Source organism: Pristis pectinata, chromosome 20 (assembly GCF_009764475.1).
Source record: "Pristis pectinata isolate sPriPec2 chromosome 20, sPriPec2.1.pri, whole genome shotgun sequence".
Classification (NCBI taxonomy): domain Eukaryota; kingdom Metazoa; phylum Chordata; class Chondrichthyes; order Rhinopristiformes; family Pristidae; genus Pristis; species Pristis pectinata.
The window spans coordinates 31,154,561-31,170,631 of NC_067424.1; the positions used below are offsets into that span (position 1 = coordinate 31,154,561).

The 16,071-nt window shown below is 42.9% G+C and overlaps 1 protein-coding gene across 2 annotated transcripts in view; it reads right to left on the bottom strand.

Annotated features, from left to right (window-relative positions):
* Positions 1-16,071, bottom strand: part of LOC127580947 (synaptotagmin-6-like) — a 250,704-nt gene that overhangs the window by 83,149 nt on the left and 151,484 nt on the right. The window lies entirely within an intron of this gene.

Sequence of the window (16,071 nt, forward strand, 5' to 3'; positions counted from 1 at the left end):
GCTACTCTATATTCCTCACGAGCCCTATCTGATCCTTGCTGCTTACACCTTATGTATGCTGCCTTCTTCTTCCTAACTAGTTGTTCCACCTCTCTTGTCACCCATGGTTCCTTCACCCTGCCATTCTTCCTCTGCCTCCCTGGGACAAATTTATCCCTAACATCCTGCAAGGGATCCCTGAACATCGTCCACATCTCCATAGTACATTTTCCTTCAAAAATGTCATCCCAATTTACACTCTCAAGTTCTCGCCTTACAGCCTCATAATTCACCTTTCCCCAATTAAATATCTTACCGTCCTCTTTGCTCCTGTCCCTGTCCATGACAATGCTAAAGGATATGTGGTCACTGTCCCCCAAATGCTCACCCGAGAGATCTGTCACCTGACCTGGTTCATTACCTAAAACTAGATCTAATATGGCATTCCCTCTAGCCGGCCTGTCAACATACTGTGACAGGAATCTGTCCTGGACAAACCTAATAAACTCCGCCCCATCCAAACCTTTGGCACTAAGCAGGTGCCAATCAATATTTGGGAAGTTGAATTCCCCCACGATAACAACCCTGTTACTTTTGCATCTTTCCAAAATCTGCTTCCCAATCTGCTCCTCAGTATCCTTGCTGCTACTGGGGGCCCTATAGAATACTCCCAGTAGAGTAACTGCTCCTTTCTTGTTCCTAACTTCCACCCATACTGACTCTAGAGAGGATCCTTTTACATTATCCACCCTTTCCGCAGCTGCAGTAGTATCCCTGACCAGTATCGCCACCCCTCCTTCTCTTCTCCCCCCAGCACCCCCAATCCCTTTTAAAACACTGAAAACCAGGAATATTCAATATCCATTCCTGCCCTGGTGTCAGCTAAGTCTCTGTAAGAGCCACAATATCATAGACCCATGTACTTATCCAAGCTCTCAGTTCATCACTCTTATTCCTGATACTTCTTGCATTTAAGTAAACGTACTTTAGCCCATCCACCTTCCTACTTTTATACCCTGTACTCTGCTTCTCCTTCCTCAAAGCCTCTCTGCCTGTTAGATCTGACTTTTCCCCATCCCTTTCTTCCTCAACCTACCCCTCTGGTTCCCATCCCCCTCGCAAACTAGTTTAAACCCTCCCGAACCACCCTAGCAAACCTGCCTGCAAGGATATTGGTCCCCCTCAGGTTCAGGTACAACCCGTCCTCTCTGCACAGGTCCCACATTCCCCAGAAGGGATCCCAATGATCCAAAAATCTAAAACCTTCCCTCCTGCACCAACTTCTCAGCCACACATTTATTTGCCATCTCCTCCTATTCCTACCTTCACTATCACGTGGCACTGGCAGCAATCCCGAGATTGCTACCCTTGAGGTCCTGTTCTTCAGCCTTCTGCCTAGGTCCCTAAACTCACTTTTCAGGACCTCATCCCTCTTCCTACCAATGTCGTTGGTACCAACATGAACCACGACTTCTAGCTGTTCTCCCTCCCTTTCAAGAATCCTGTGGACCCCATCAGAGACATCCCGGACCCTGGCACCTGGGAGGCAACATACCATCTGGGATTCATGCTCGCTGCCACAGAACCTCCTATCTGTTTCCCTGACTATCGAGTCCCCTATCACTACTGCCTTCCTCTTCTCCTCCCTTCCCTTCTGAGCAGCAGGACTGGTCCCTGTGCCAGAGACCTGGCTACTGCTGCTTGGTCCCTTCAGGTCATCCTCCTCAACAGCTTCCAAAGCGGAAAACCTGTTATTGAGGGGAATAGCCTCTGGGGTCCTCTCCACTATCTGCCTGTTTGTTTTCTTCTTCCTTTTCTCTCCCCTGACAGTCACCCTTCTATCTACTTCCTGGACCCCAGAAGTACCTGCTCTAAAGGGAGGTGACTGTCTCCCGTTGCACAGTATCTACATAACTTTCTCCCTCCCTGATGTTTCGCAGTGTTTGAAGCTGCAACTCCAGCTCATCAATTCTGAGCCGAAGTTCCTCCAGCCTCAAGCACTTACTGCAGACATAGTCATAGTGTACCACAGCAAGGTCCACGAGCTTCCACATCAAGCGGCTGCAGCACACCACCATGTCCTCCATCTGAACTAATTCTTTCCCTACCTAGTTTTATCCTACTTAAAATTTTATAACAGATAACAGGTAAACCTTCCCTTTACCTACCAGCTACTCTCCTGCCTTGCCCCTTTATGCCGAAGCCCCTTGAGCCAAAGCCCAAAACATTCTGCTCCCACTCACTCTGCTGCCCGCTCCGACATTGCCCACTGAATATGGCAGTCTTCTTTTTGAACTGTTTGCGCGTTACTGACTGATGTCACGCTCCTGCACAGTTACTACCTGCTATCCCCGAACCGTTAGAAGAAAAAAATGTGTTCCATGTTTCTGAAGCCTCCCTAATCCCACTTGCATAGTTCATTGAAATGGTTCAGTCAGAATGAATCAAAAAAAAAATGAACAAGAATCTCAGAGATGCGAATTCCAAGGGTTTCCCTGTACCTCTGGCTTAACTTTATTCCATTGTTGCCAGATGTGTCTCCATGTGAAATGTTTTCTTCAATCCCGGACTGCTCAACCCTCATGTTGCCATTGTCCATACTGGCACTGGTGGTGTTAGGCGCAATGACAAAGTATCTTCCTTCTCCTCCTCCTCTGTAGGATGGTGCTCTTGTCTAGGGGAGGTTTGATGGGGCAGGAATGGGGAGGGGTTGGTTCTAGATGGGTCATCCCTACTGAGGTTCTGTAATGATAAAGACTAAAGTGTGGCAATGATGTGCATGGTGTGAATAGGAAGAGAGTCTAACAGACAGGCAGATAAAAAGAGATAGAACATTCTTGCTGGGAGGGAAGGAGGCATATTAAAAGCCCGACGGATACATGTATACATGCAATATATTACATCCTCAGCTGCAGCAGGGGTTGTGCTGCATGTGACTGCAATGCCCATGATGAGAAAGACCTTCTACTACATGTTGGTGAGCTCTTGGGACTGGATGGGTCTCTCTTCAGTTTGTTGATAGATGCCAGTTGTGGGCTACTTTATCCTGCAAGATACAGGGGGATGTTAATTTCAAAACACTGTCATGAAATGGTTGTCAATTGAGACACAAAAGAAAGACTGGAGTTCCAACAGCATTTTGTGTGTGTTGTCATGGTTCAATTGTTAGGGTTAATTGTTAGGTGGTCTGTGTAATACATGTTCCACGTACAGGGATATTGCCTTCAATTTTGTTCTCGTCCTCCTGTGTTTATGCATAAACGTCTAAGAGGAGCTGAGGAGGAGAAGAGGGCAGCTGCAGAGAATGCTGCAGAAGTGGGAGAGGAGTCTGTGCACGTAAGTTGAGTCGGAGGAGTGTGCGTAATGCTGTGGTTTGTGTTTCAATGCCACATCGGTGAAGGAGAGTCAAAACCTTGAGGTTGTGGAATCTCCTCCTGCACTGCACCCAGGTCTGGGCAGACTCAGCTCCTCGAGGCAACCTCTGTATTAACTTCCAGACATCACCACTTAGAACCCCTGATACAGGGAACCCCTGCAGCAGAGCTCCACCTCATCCAGCAGATGTTATAATCCAAACAAATGAAGTGCAGGGTGAGGTGGATGCTCTGCTGCATTCACTGCAGAGCTCCTCTGCAGCCATTTTGATGTTGAAGTACACCTCCAGTAGCGTCTAAGTGGAAAGTATCCTTTTAGGGTCATGGGGTTAGACCCTGTGGCCCAAATCATCCATGCTGACCAAGGTGCCCATCCAAGCCGGTCCCATTTGCCTGCATTTGGTCTGTATCCCTATAACTTTTCCTATCCATGTACCTGTCTAGCACAAGAGCGGTGGTGTCAGTACAGGTGGGTGTTGGGTAAGTGCAATGTATCGAGCCAATAATGATTGGCTCATGTCACATACTCAGAATACAGATAGACATCCTCACCAGGATCACGATGGGATATGGCATTAGTAGCAGCAGGCACAAGGTAACTGCACAACAAAGCTTTAGTGCTCCTATTTAGGCGTAACACAATTTCTAAGATAAGATAAGATATCTTTATTAGTCACATGTACATTGAAACACACAGTGAAATGCATCTTTTGCGTTGAGTGTTCTGGGGGCGGCCTGCAAGTGTTGCCATGCTTCCGGCACCAACATAGCATGCCCACAACTTCCTAACCCGTATGCCTTTGGAATGTGGGAGGAAACCGGAGCACCCAGAGGAAACCCATGCAGACACAGGGATAACGTACAAACTCCTTATAGCCAGCGGCTGGAATTGAACCCAGGTCGCTGGCGCTGTAATAGAGTTACGCTAACCGCTACACTACCATTTCTAGGCATAGGTCTTGCAATGTGAAAGTAAGACACTCAAGATATTTGCAGGGAAACTGCTGTGGTCTTTGCAATAAATTAAAGCCTTTGATGTTGAGGAAATTTGATGTCCCTTCAATACCTCACTATGATATCAAAACTACAAATGCCAGTTTTATTCATACAATTTAAGTATAATAAAACTGTAGTTATTTTCAAAATGTGGAACAACTCACATGGTGGCCACAGCAAGCTAAGGGTACACTCATGCTGCAGCTCAGATCGACAGCTGCTTTATGATTTGTGTCTCAGATTGACAGTGCGACTTGACCAGTTGACTGCTGTCATTGGGACTGACAGACCTGGGAGTGAGCTCTGTGGTCAGGATTGCTCATGACCATTAAAATCTATCACAGTTGGTAGTATCGGTGCAATCAGTAGGTCGAAATAAGCACTGCAAATTTATAAAGTGAAAGAGGTTCAATTCACATTTGGGCACTTTGTAACCCTTGTTTGACACTGCAAAATACCTGAATTGTAATGGATTGGATAAATTTGAGCCAGTCTCAAACAAAAGCATTGCTTTCTGAGTCAATGTTACTTCTCTCTCACTTACATACTGCAACACAGAAAGAGGTCATTCACACAGTTGGGTCTGTGCCAGATTCCAGTAGAAAAATACCACCAGTCCCACTACCCTTCTCCTTACTTCCCTGCACCTCTGCAACTTGTTCACTTTCATATATGTCCATCAACTCCCCTTTGATTCTTTTGCCACCTACGTCTGTTAAGGACTAATTTACAATAGTCAATTAACCTACCAGTGCATCTTAAATAAGCATGAGGAAACCAGAGCATCCAGCAAAACCCACATGGTCTTGGGGAGTATATGCAAACTCCATCCAGACAGCAGCCAAGGTCAGGATTCAAACTGGGTCCCTTGAACTGTGAGGCATCAACTCCATTACAAACAAGAACTCTTTAATATTTCGATGCTAAACGGGTCTCCAAGTTTACTTCCATTTGCAAAACTATTGTGGTCTGAAGGCAAAAATGTGGTCAGCTACGTATCATTCTACTCTATGCACTCTTGGGTACACATAGACGACAATTCAAATATGTGTCAACTAGGGCCAAGCAATCACGATATTGAGAGATATACTTGAGAAGTGCAATTTTTTCTGTACTCCAAAATATAGTTGCCTTTATGACCATCTCATCCTCTGCTATTGTCAGTGAACAACTCCAATCTCCTCAACTTCTATACAACCTAATGCAGCTTTAGTATGAATAATTACATGGAATCTTCACCTCTGCCCTGTTGAACAAAAATACAGAAGTCTCTTTAAAAACCCACAATGGGGATTCTGGCTGAATGAATGATATGTTGCTCATCAGTTTGTGAACAGTCCTTTCTCCATAGCTTTCTGCCAAGGGGTTTGCTCTATCATGGAATACTTAAAAGCACAACAAATGGGTACAGTGGGAAAGATCACGTATATGCAATTATATACAAAATGTAAAAATTTCACAGGCTCCTTCCCCATCACCCTCCAGAGGAATGAAAAGCAGTCTTGAAAGACAATGTACATTCTGTTGACCAACCATGACTGGTGCTCAACATATGTTAAATGGCTGATTTGCTAACACTGCTTTTCCCATGACTGGGTTAGCTTCTATCACTGTCAACTGTTTGTAATGTTACTGTGGCTGTGTTAGTTTTCAGTCAGAAAATGTTTCCAGTGCTTCTTAATATATTATTTATTCCACTAGAATAAACAAACATGTCACTGCTGCATGAATTGATTATTCACATCAAGAATGATATACATATTAATAAACAAATACTCCAGAATGTACAAGCTGCCTCAGGCTCCAGGGATGGTATTCAAAGGACTAAGGAGATTCACAGATAGTAAGACACTCAAGAAAATAAAGTTGCTTTAAAAATCAGAATGAGCACCTATTGGACCTCTTCCAATCAAGTGGAAATAAGAGTAACTGTGGAAGTACAATCTATCACAGCATATTGGCATTTTATTATTGCTGGCATCTTGAAATTGAAAATATTCCCTTTCAGGCACGTCAAACAGTCAGTTCATGGTGAACTGATAAATTTTGTTCTAGTGCCCATTGCTAGGAGGTTCAGTAACCCACGAGGCCCAAGATCAACACCAATGTCAAGGTTACACCTTCTCAGGACTAACACTGACTGTTTGTATCTGCCATCATTGAGGACCCTTCTGTCAAACAGTACCTACTTGTGGAGTTGTGTTCTGAAAACAAACATCAGGTTATTTGTCTACTAGAGACACACAAAGGGCCAAATAACAACTGGCCATGAGTATATGGGATGAAGTTGGATGAACATGAACCGTATGGCAGTGATATCTCATAAAATCAGGCCTATCTACCCAGGCAGCGTCAGTGACCCATAGCGATGGTATTGAGAAAGGGAGTGTAAAAATATATCAATTCAGTCTACCAAACACCAAATGGGGGGACTCAAATTAACAACACATGCAGAAGCAAACTCAATTTGTATTTGCTGACAACCATAGTACTGAATAGAGATATAATACTATCTATGAAGGTAAACAATTGCTGGAAAACTGACTGGATAATATAAGATTTCGTTATTAGTCACATGTACATCGAAACACACAGTAAAATGCATCTTTGTGTAGAGTGTTCTGGGGGCAGCCCGCAAGAGTCACCACACTTCTGGTGTCAACATAGCATGCCCACAACTTCCTAACCCGTAAGTCTTTAGAATGTGGGAGGAAACTGGAGCACCCGAAGGAAACCCACGCAGACACGGGGAGAACGTATAAACTCCTTACAGACAGCGGCCGGAATTGGACCCTGATTGCTGGCGCTGTATTGGTGTCATGCTAACCGCTACACTACTGTGCCTGCCTGGAGGCAAACCAGCTCGTGTTCCCAATCTCTTTTAACAATGAGTGCTGGAAGCAAGGCTACAGCCCTGATGTTATGCCAGCAAGAATATTGTGGCATTAAAGTGCAAGGTGGTCTTGGGTACAATCCCAAATTCTCAGCATTGCTCCATTGAGTTATAATGCCAAAAAGTGTCATTTTCTCAATTTCAAGAAAGCAAACTATTAATGTTTGATGCATACTTTGATAAGATGGTGGTAAACATTGGAACCCTACCCAGAAAACTATGAGCAGCTTGTAAACATGGTGAAACAAACTGCCGGAAGACACATTCCAAACAAACTACATACTTGGAGACCATATACTGCAACCATATTTGTGTACATGAAACTGATATTTTTACAGATCAGGCAAGGACAACGGACTTCCTCTCCTGAAGTGTGTTAGTGAACCAGGTGGGCTTTTACAAAAATCCTGTGGTGTTGTGATCACTGCTTTTAACAAGCTTTCTTTTAATTCCAGATTAGCAGCTGCTGTGGTAGGGTTTGAACTCACGCTGCTGGATTGGTGGTCTAGGCCTTTGGATTACTACTCCAGTAATTTAACTGCTGCAAAACCACCAAATCGTAGCGGCTGTAAAGCTGGTTTTTAAAAAATCACTTCTGGCAAATGGAAGGCACTCCTCATAAATTGCAAAATATTCCACATTATTGTAATTCTAGTTAGTACCGGAGTGACAAATTGCAACATTGGTCATTTGTAGCTTCATAAATGGTTCTGAGAGAAAAAAACATAGTAAGCCTTTGAAGATTAATGCAATCCCTGTCCTAATGGTTCCTACACCTGTAATGATTTATCTTGTTAAATTGGTGAATGTATGCATCACTGAAGGGATGAGATGAAGATTATTTACATTTTTTTTGTATTGACTGAATCAGGAAAGTAAGTTTCATCTTTATGCCAATAATGACCAAGCTATTCTGCAAGGAATGACTACTTTCATTCAGACTTTTATTGCATGAGATTCAGTGGGCTCGTCAGCTCTATTTGATGTAATCAAATCAATAACCTTCAGCACCTACAGTGTTGTTGTGGTCTTGCACCTTAAGGCTCAACAATATGATCTCAATGGTGTGGATAGTGACACACGCCACCTATGAACATTCAGACTGCATAAAATGCTACACGTGATCTATTCAGAACCAACAGCATTCATCGTGCACAGCTTCTAGCAGTGCGCCAGTCCGACATCTAACAGGAGTCCCAGGATCACTCCGCAAACATAAGGTTGACGTTATTAGATAGTCTTCAACTGAATTTAAGCTGGTCATCTTCAAATTGATCCCGAACAATAAATAACTTTGGATAGAAATAGGAACGTTTTACTGCAATTCAGTGACCTTCAAAATTGAAGTTTTATATGTTGAACATTAATTTTCCCAAAGTTGAAAATAAGTAGCAGATTATAGTTAAAAACAATTAAAAGATTGGTTGCTGACTTGCTGAATTTTCACCATTTCATTTGGATACTGGTATCAGTGGAGTATTGAATGGAAGTTTATACATATAATGATAATCACTGCTTGATTCCTTTTCTGGGGGTGATAGGGTCATGTGAAATAATAAGAAATTATTAGAAAGAGCTTAATGAAGTAAAAAGTTAATGTATATTTAGAGGAAAACCACTGATGTAATAATCCTTTGGAAATCACACAACATCCAGAGCCTGCTTCTGATGGGGTGGCTACAAGGGAAATATCACCTTGCATGCTTAGATATTTCTTGGTCTTCTTTAAGTTATGTCATAAAATCATTGTGTTCAGCATTATAACCATTAGGCTGCTATGGGGATATAGTTTTATTGAGGCTATTAACAATAAGTTCGCAACCTAGAATGCAAACCTCACCACATGTCAGTAGTGAAACATGAATTATTTAAATCTGCTGCTGACTATGAATGATGTTTGATTGCCATAAAATTCTGGATCATTAATTCCTCAGAGAACAGCATTCTCTTTCCTTCATTGACTCCAGTCTCAAACCAATTCCTTCATAGCAGCTTAGAAACTCAATCACTGGAAGGTGCCATCACTACCTTTCCTGCAAGTGAAGATGGACAACTAGTGCAGCCCACATCCACAGCAAGACTTGCTTCAATCTAAAATAACACCTCTGACAAGGCTGTAGTCCCCTGCGTAAGCACTGATAAGATGGAAATCAATGGATATTATTGACAGCACATCAGAAGAAATTGAGTAATTGTTACTGAGTCACCTGTGGATTTTTATCGTTCCAATATTCACTCAAGTCAATAGGACTTACCCCATCTCCAAGTGCTGTCATCCCTAAAAGTTGCCTGTGTGATGTCCTTAGTTAACTCTAGGACACCAGGCAGCTCTCTGTGTCTACTCATTCTCAATCACTAGGCTCAGTCCCTGGAGCATGTACACATCCAAGAGGTTATTGAGACTGTTGGACTTAATTTCCACACAGAACTGCCACCAACTTGGCAGACAATCACCAAATCCTGTGTGTGCATAGATGCTCAGAATACAGAAAAATCTTCCCTCAAGAGATGCATGATCTTGTTGGAATGTCAAATAATGCATACACATGAGCTGCTGTAACCTCTCTTGCTGTGTTGCTGTGGTCTTGCACCTTAAGGTACAAAAACATGATCCCAATGGTGTGGATAGTGACACATGTCACCCCTGAACACTCAGACTAAATGAAATGCTTCAGAGCCAGCAGCATTTATTGTGCACAGCTCCTAGCAGTACGCCAGTCCCTGGGAGGCAATAGATTTAACTATAATGTTATTGTGTTTTTATAGTAATGCACATTGTGTTCAGGTCTGTGTGCTGTGATAGGTTTCACACAGATGTAACATGCTCATTACAGGAAACGTGAGTCAATGTATCTTCTAGGGGTGTAGTTGTCCAACTTCTGGTAAAATCTCATGGCCAAGGAGCTAAACAAGATGGACTTGTCAGGAACACAGGACCTTCTTCATAACCTTTCCCCAACAGTGAACTTTTCCTTCCAGGCATAGCAAGCCAGCATGTCTAGAAACAGCAAGATATTTAATTTTTAATCAAATATTAGTAAAAGAAGTTACACAGTTGGAGCATTTTTATGTGCATGGGTGGACAGTGTTAACTAGATGTGTGATTCATGGTGCTGCTTTCAAATGTGTACTAGTTCCCAGCATATCAAAACTGATGAGGGGTATGCCAATTCCCTCATGCCATTTCAAGCACTCTGCATTTAAGATATCCCTTTTTATTTTCAAGTATCCACTGTCCTTTAACTGTTTTGTTCCCATTCTAATGTATTAACGTAAACTTGAATTTTCCCAGATGTAACTGGGAGTTATTATATAGTCATTTTGACTTTTGGCCGATATGCTATTTGTAGTGAGCCAAATGCACTGCAAACTACTTGGCAAACATGGTAATGCAATCAATTCATATCCATTTTTGCACCTTTTGTACACCTGTGCTGGTTTGCTTTGAATCTTTGCATGTTACTGACTTCATCCAAAGCACAGACAGAGGAGAGGAATTAACTTGCTGGTCATCACCTACTGGGGATGTCAACACTTGCCCTTAGCTGGTGGAGAGAAGTTCTCTCCTCACCAGGACCACAACTACAAGTTTGGACCAAACTGCTCCTGCACTACGTGTTAGTTACACTAGCCCTGGAATAACGTGTATTGCAATCTGTCATGCATCAACTGTGCCAGTTTGTGATCTCAAACCTTTTTTGAAGTGTGAGAACAAAACCAGCTGAAATAGGCCAACTTTACTAGCACCAGTCAGTAATAGCTGAGGCATACAACAGCTTCTGTTTACGTATCCTATCAAAATAGTAAAAAGCTGCAAGGTGTTTCAGAGAGGTGTGATCAAACATTGGCAATCTGTGACTTCTCCAAAACAGATTGCAAAGCAGAATTCCAGAAATGTGCAGGTGTAAAACTGTTACCAGCAATAACTGAAGTGCAAAGTTATTACATAAATAAATCTACAGTGTAATTCTGAACATTTCATTCAAGAAGATTTCTGTCGACTAACTATATGAGTAAACCTTACTTATATCACACCTTTGTACAAGACGTCTGTCATTGCCTTGATGCTGTACTGCACCCATTAGGATGCACTGAAATGGATAATGTGTGGTCTGTTTTCTGATGAAGCTGCACTAAGGTCACAGACCAACAAGCAATCACCAACCAAATAGTAAGTTTAAATTTTTTTGCTCAGAAATTGCATACATTAGTGCCAATCGTTCATCTGCAAACTGCTCATGAAAGTAACTTTACACTGATTAGATTATATGAGCAAACATTTCTAGATGAAATCACATCCATTGGGAAACTAGTCCAGACACTCCTGGTCATAATTGATCTTTATATATTTGTTGTTTTTCTGGCATCAGGCACATGTTTTGTGGCATCAGACACATGACAGAAGTTTGCACTCCTTTTACAGCATAAACTGGAGCATTTGGGAGCAACCCACAATCTCTAAGGGATAATCACACACATAAAAGCTAGAAGCACCTTGCACTGCATTCATAAAAGAGTAATTAATTGAAGGATCTCCACTGAGGCTTCACACATAGCATTTGCCAGCCTCAGTTTTCAATACACAGGATGCATGAGCCCTCATTACAGATTGCAGTGTTCCTGTGCTGGGCACGTCAGAGCCCATGCTGCGATCTTTGTCTTGTTGATCACCCTGCACTTTAAGTGACGTGGACCCCTCGTGACATGGGGCTCCACTGACGTAAGCAATCACGTCACCACAGGCACCAACGATTGCAATCTCACCCTTTTCCTTGTATTTCCCTCATCTCCAAGATAGTCTTTGATGCAACTCTCCTGTAGTTGTCAGGAGTGGAGATCGTTGAAGATCTGATGCTGTTGCTGGTGAGCAGCACAGCAAAGGTGCAGCACTTGTGAGCTCTCCATAGAACCATAGAACACTACAGCATAGAAAACAGACCATTCGGCCCTTCTAGTCTGTGCAGAAACTTTATTCTGCTAGTCCCATTTACCTGCACCCAGTCCATAACCCTCCAGACCTCTCCCGTCCATGTATCTATCCAATTTATTCTTAAAACTTAAGAGTGAGCCGGCATTTACCACATCAGATGGCAGCCCGTTCCACACTCCCACCACTCTTTGAGTGAAGAAGTTCCCCCTAATGTTCCCCCTAAAGTTCCAGGCAACCCCAGATGAGAACCTCATGGGTCTTATTTTAATGCACAATGCGGGGTGTAGACCGCCATAGCATTATTTCCAAGGTATTTTTCTTGGGGATCTGCTTACGTGTTACTGCCATGTACAACATGTTTAGTACACCAGAAAAAGATGGAATTTCTCGGCACTTATTTTTGAGGAGCCAATAGGTATAAGCCTGCAAGTGATCTTTTGCTGTCAGTCCTCACACCCGTAACTAACTTGAGGGACACTGCCAACCAGGGAATCAGCCTGAAACCTAATTCTTTGGTGGGCAATTGATACTCTGCAATATAACAATACCTACTAACACCTCATTGTGATTATCTAGGTTAGACCTAAGGATCAAACTGGTGCTCTCAATGGTCTTTCAAGAGGAGGATTTTCTTCTCCAATGTCCATTTGATGCTTCAAAACTGCCCTAATTTAATTTCTTGGCCACTGAAGCTGACTTGAACCCAAAACACCAGAAGTACTCATGTCATGAACTAATAAGAGACACTGACATTGATCAGAGAATTTATCTCTTCACTGTTTCTGTGTATTAATACATATAAGGTGTTTGAGAAACATAGCCAAAAGTTAATCAAGGAGGTTATAGCTAATTGACAATGTCCATAAGACCATAAGGCCATAATACAAAGGAGAAGTTGGCCATTCAGTCCATTGAGTCTGCTCCGCCATTCTATCATGAGCTGATCCATTCTCCCACTTAGCCCCACTCCCCCACCTTCTCACCATAACCTTTGATGCCCTGGATACTCAGATACCTATCAATCTCTGCCTTAAATATCCAATGACTTTTCCTCCACAGCCGTCTGTGGCAACAAATTCCACAGATTCACTACTCTCTGGCTAAAGAAATTTCTCCGCATCTCTGTTCTGAATGGGCGCCCTTCAATCCTGAAGTCGTGGCCTCTTGTACTAGACTCCCCTACCATGGGAAACAACTTTGTCACATCTACTCTGTCCAGGCCTCTTAACATTAGAAATATTTCTATGAGGTCCCCCCTCATTCTTCTGAACTCCAAGGAGTACAGCCCAAGAGCCGTCAAATGTTTCTCATATGTTAACCCTCTCATTCCTGTAATCATTCTGGTGAATCTTCTCTGAACCCTCTCTAACATCAGCACATCCTTTCTTAAATAAGGAGCCCAAAACTGCACACAGTACTCCAAGTGAGGTCTTACCAGTGCCTTATAGAGCCTCAACATCACATCCCTGTTCTTATATTCTATTCCTCTTGAAATGAATGCCAACGTTGCATTCGCCTTCTTCACCACCGACTCAACCTGAAGGTTAAATTTTAGGGTATCCTGCACGAGGACTCCCAAGTCCCTTTGCATCTCTGAATTTTGAATTTTCTCCCCATTTAAGTAATAGTCTGCCCATTTATTTCTTCTACCAAAGTGCATGACCATACACTTTCCAACATTGTATTTCATTTGCCACTTCTTTGCCCATTCTCCGAGTCTATCCAAGTCTCTCTGCATACTCTCCATTTCCTCAACACTACCCGCCCCACACCACCTATCTTTGTATCATTGGCAAACTTAGCCACAAAGCCATTTATTCCATAACCCAAGTCATTGATATACAATGTAAAAAGAAGCGGCCCCAACACGGATCCCTGTGGAACACCACTGGTAACCGGCAGCCAACCAGAATGGGATCCCTTTATTCTCAATCTCTGTTTCCTGCCAATCAGCCAATACTCAATCCATGCTCATAACTTTCCTGTAATTCCACGGGCTCTTAGCTTGTTTAGCGGCCTCATGTGCAGCACCTTGTCAAAGGCCTTTTGAAAATCCAAATACACAACATCCACTGCATCTCCTTTGTCGAGCCTGCTTGTAATTGCCTCAAAAAATTGCAATAGGTTTGTCAGGTAGGATTTTCCTTTAAGGAAACCATGCTGAGTTCGGCCTATCTTGTCATGTGCCTCCAGGTACTCCATAACCTCATCCTTGACAATTGACTCCAATAACTTCCCAACCACCAATGTCAGGCTAACAGGTCTAGAATTTCCTTTTTGCTGTCTCGCACCCTTCTTAAATAGTGGAGTGACATTTGCAATTTTCCTGTCCTCCGGAACCATGCCAGAATCTATTGATTCTTGAAAGATCATTACTAAAGCCTCCGCAATCTCTACAGCTACTTCCTTCAGAACATGTCATTGGGGATGAACTAAAGTGAGCTTATGGTGTTGGAGACAGGAAATCTACAGCAGAGTCAAACATCTTTCAGTGTTTGAATGTCCTGTTGACAACTAGATTTTCACAAACCATGTTAAACCAGAAAGGCAGCAGCTGTGATGACAGGGAGTTAAGTTAAATGTTAAAGCAAGATGCTCAGCTACATCCCCCTGTAATGTACATGCACTATTCCCAATGATCATTTTCTACTTAAGTTTTCAGAACAATTTTGTGAGTTATACAAAGAAGAGAATAGCAATTTTTCAGTCAAAATTCATAAGTACAGATTCTGATTTTTTGAATATTTCAGGACTTGGTTTTAAGTAAAGAGTACCTATTGTAAGAACAGAGTAAAAGAATAAGAACAGGGCAGCAACAATCTCATGCTCAGTGTCAGCAAGACAAAAGAATTGATTGTGAACTTCAGGAAGGGGAAGTCAGGAGAACACACACCAGTCCTCATTAAGGGGTCAGCGATGGAAAGGGTGAGCTGCTTCAAGTTCCTGGGCATCAACACCTCAGAGGATCTATCATGGGCCCAGCACATTGATGCAATCATGAAGATGACACGCAGCATCTCCACTTCATTAGGAGTTTGAGGAGATATGGTGTGTCACCAAAGACTCTTACAAGTTTCTATAGATTACGGTGGAGAGCATTCTGACTGGTTGCATCACCACCCGGTATGGATGCTTCCAATGCGCAGGATCGCAGGAGGCTTCAGGGGGTTGTAGACTCGGCCAGCTCCATCACGGACACAACCCTCCCCGCCATCGAGGACATCTTCAAGAGGCAGTGCCTCAAGAAGGAGGCATCCATCACTAAGGATCCTCACCATCCGGGACATGCCCCTTTCTCATTACTACCTTTGGAGAGGACATACAGGAGCCTGAAGACCCACACTCAATGAATCAGGAACAGCTTCTTCCCCTCCACCATCAGATTTCTGAACGGTCCATGAACCCGTGAACACTACCTCATTATTCCTTTTATTGCACTATTTATTTATTTTTGTAATTTATAGTAATTTTATGTCTTTGCACTGTACTGCTGCTGTGGAACAACACATTTCACATCATGTAAGCCAGTGATAATAAATCCGATTCTGATTCTAATTCATTTTCCCAGAAATTGGATCCTGCAGATTGGATTGCAGCAAACTTCTCAAATTTATTGAAAAATAAATTTCCCGAGATCTGCAATTTTCCCTCTGGATCCACTGTGCAGAGACATACGGAAGTGCCTGGATATGCATGAGAGCCTCCACCGCACACCTGGTTATAAATTCCAGTCACATACATGGCCCGTGATGGTTGCAGGCCAGTCATGTTGAACCAAGTTGTCACAGCACTGGTCATGGGTGTGCATGCTTCAATGTGACTTAAAGGGGAGTCCCTGCCCCGGTACTGGGAACCTCTTTAACTACTCCTGTATCTACTATTCTTATCAGGCAGTCTCT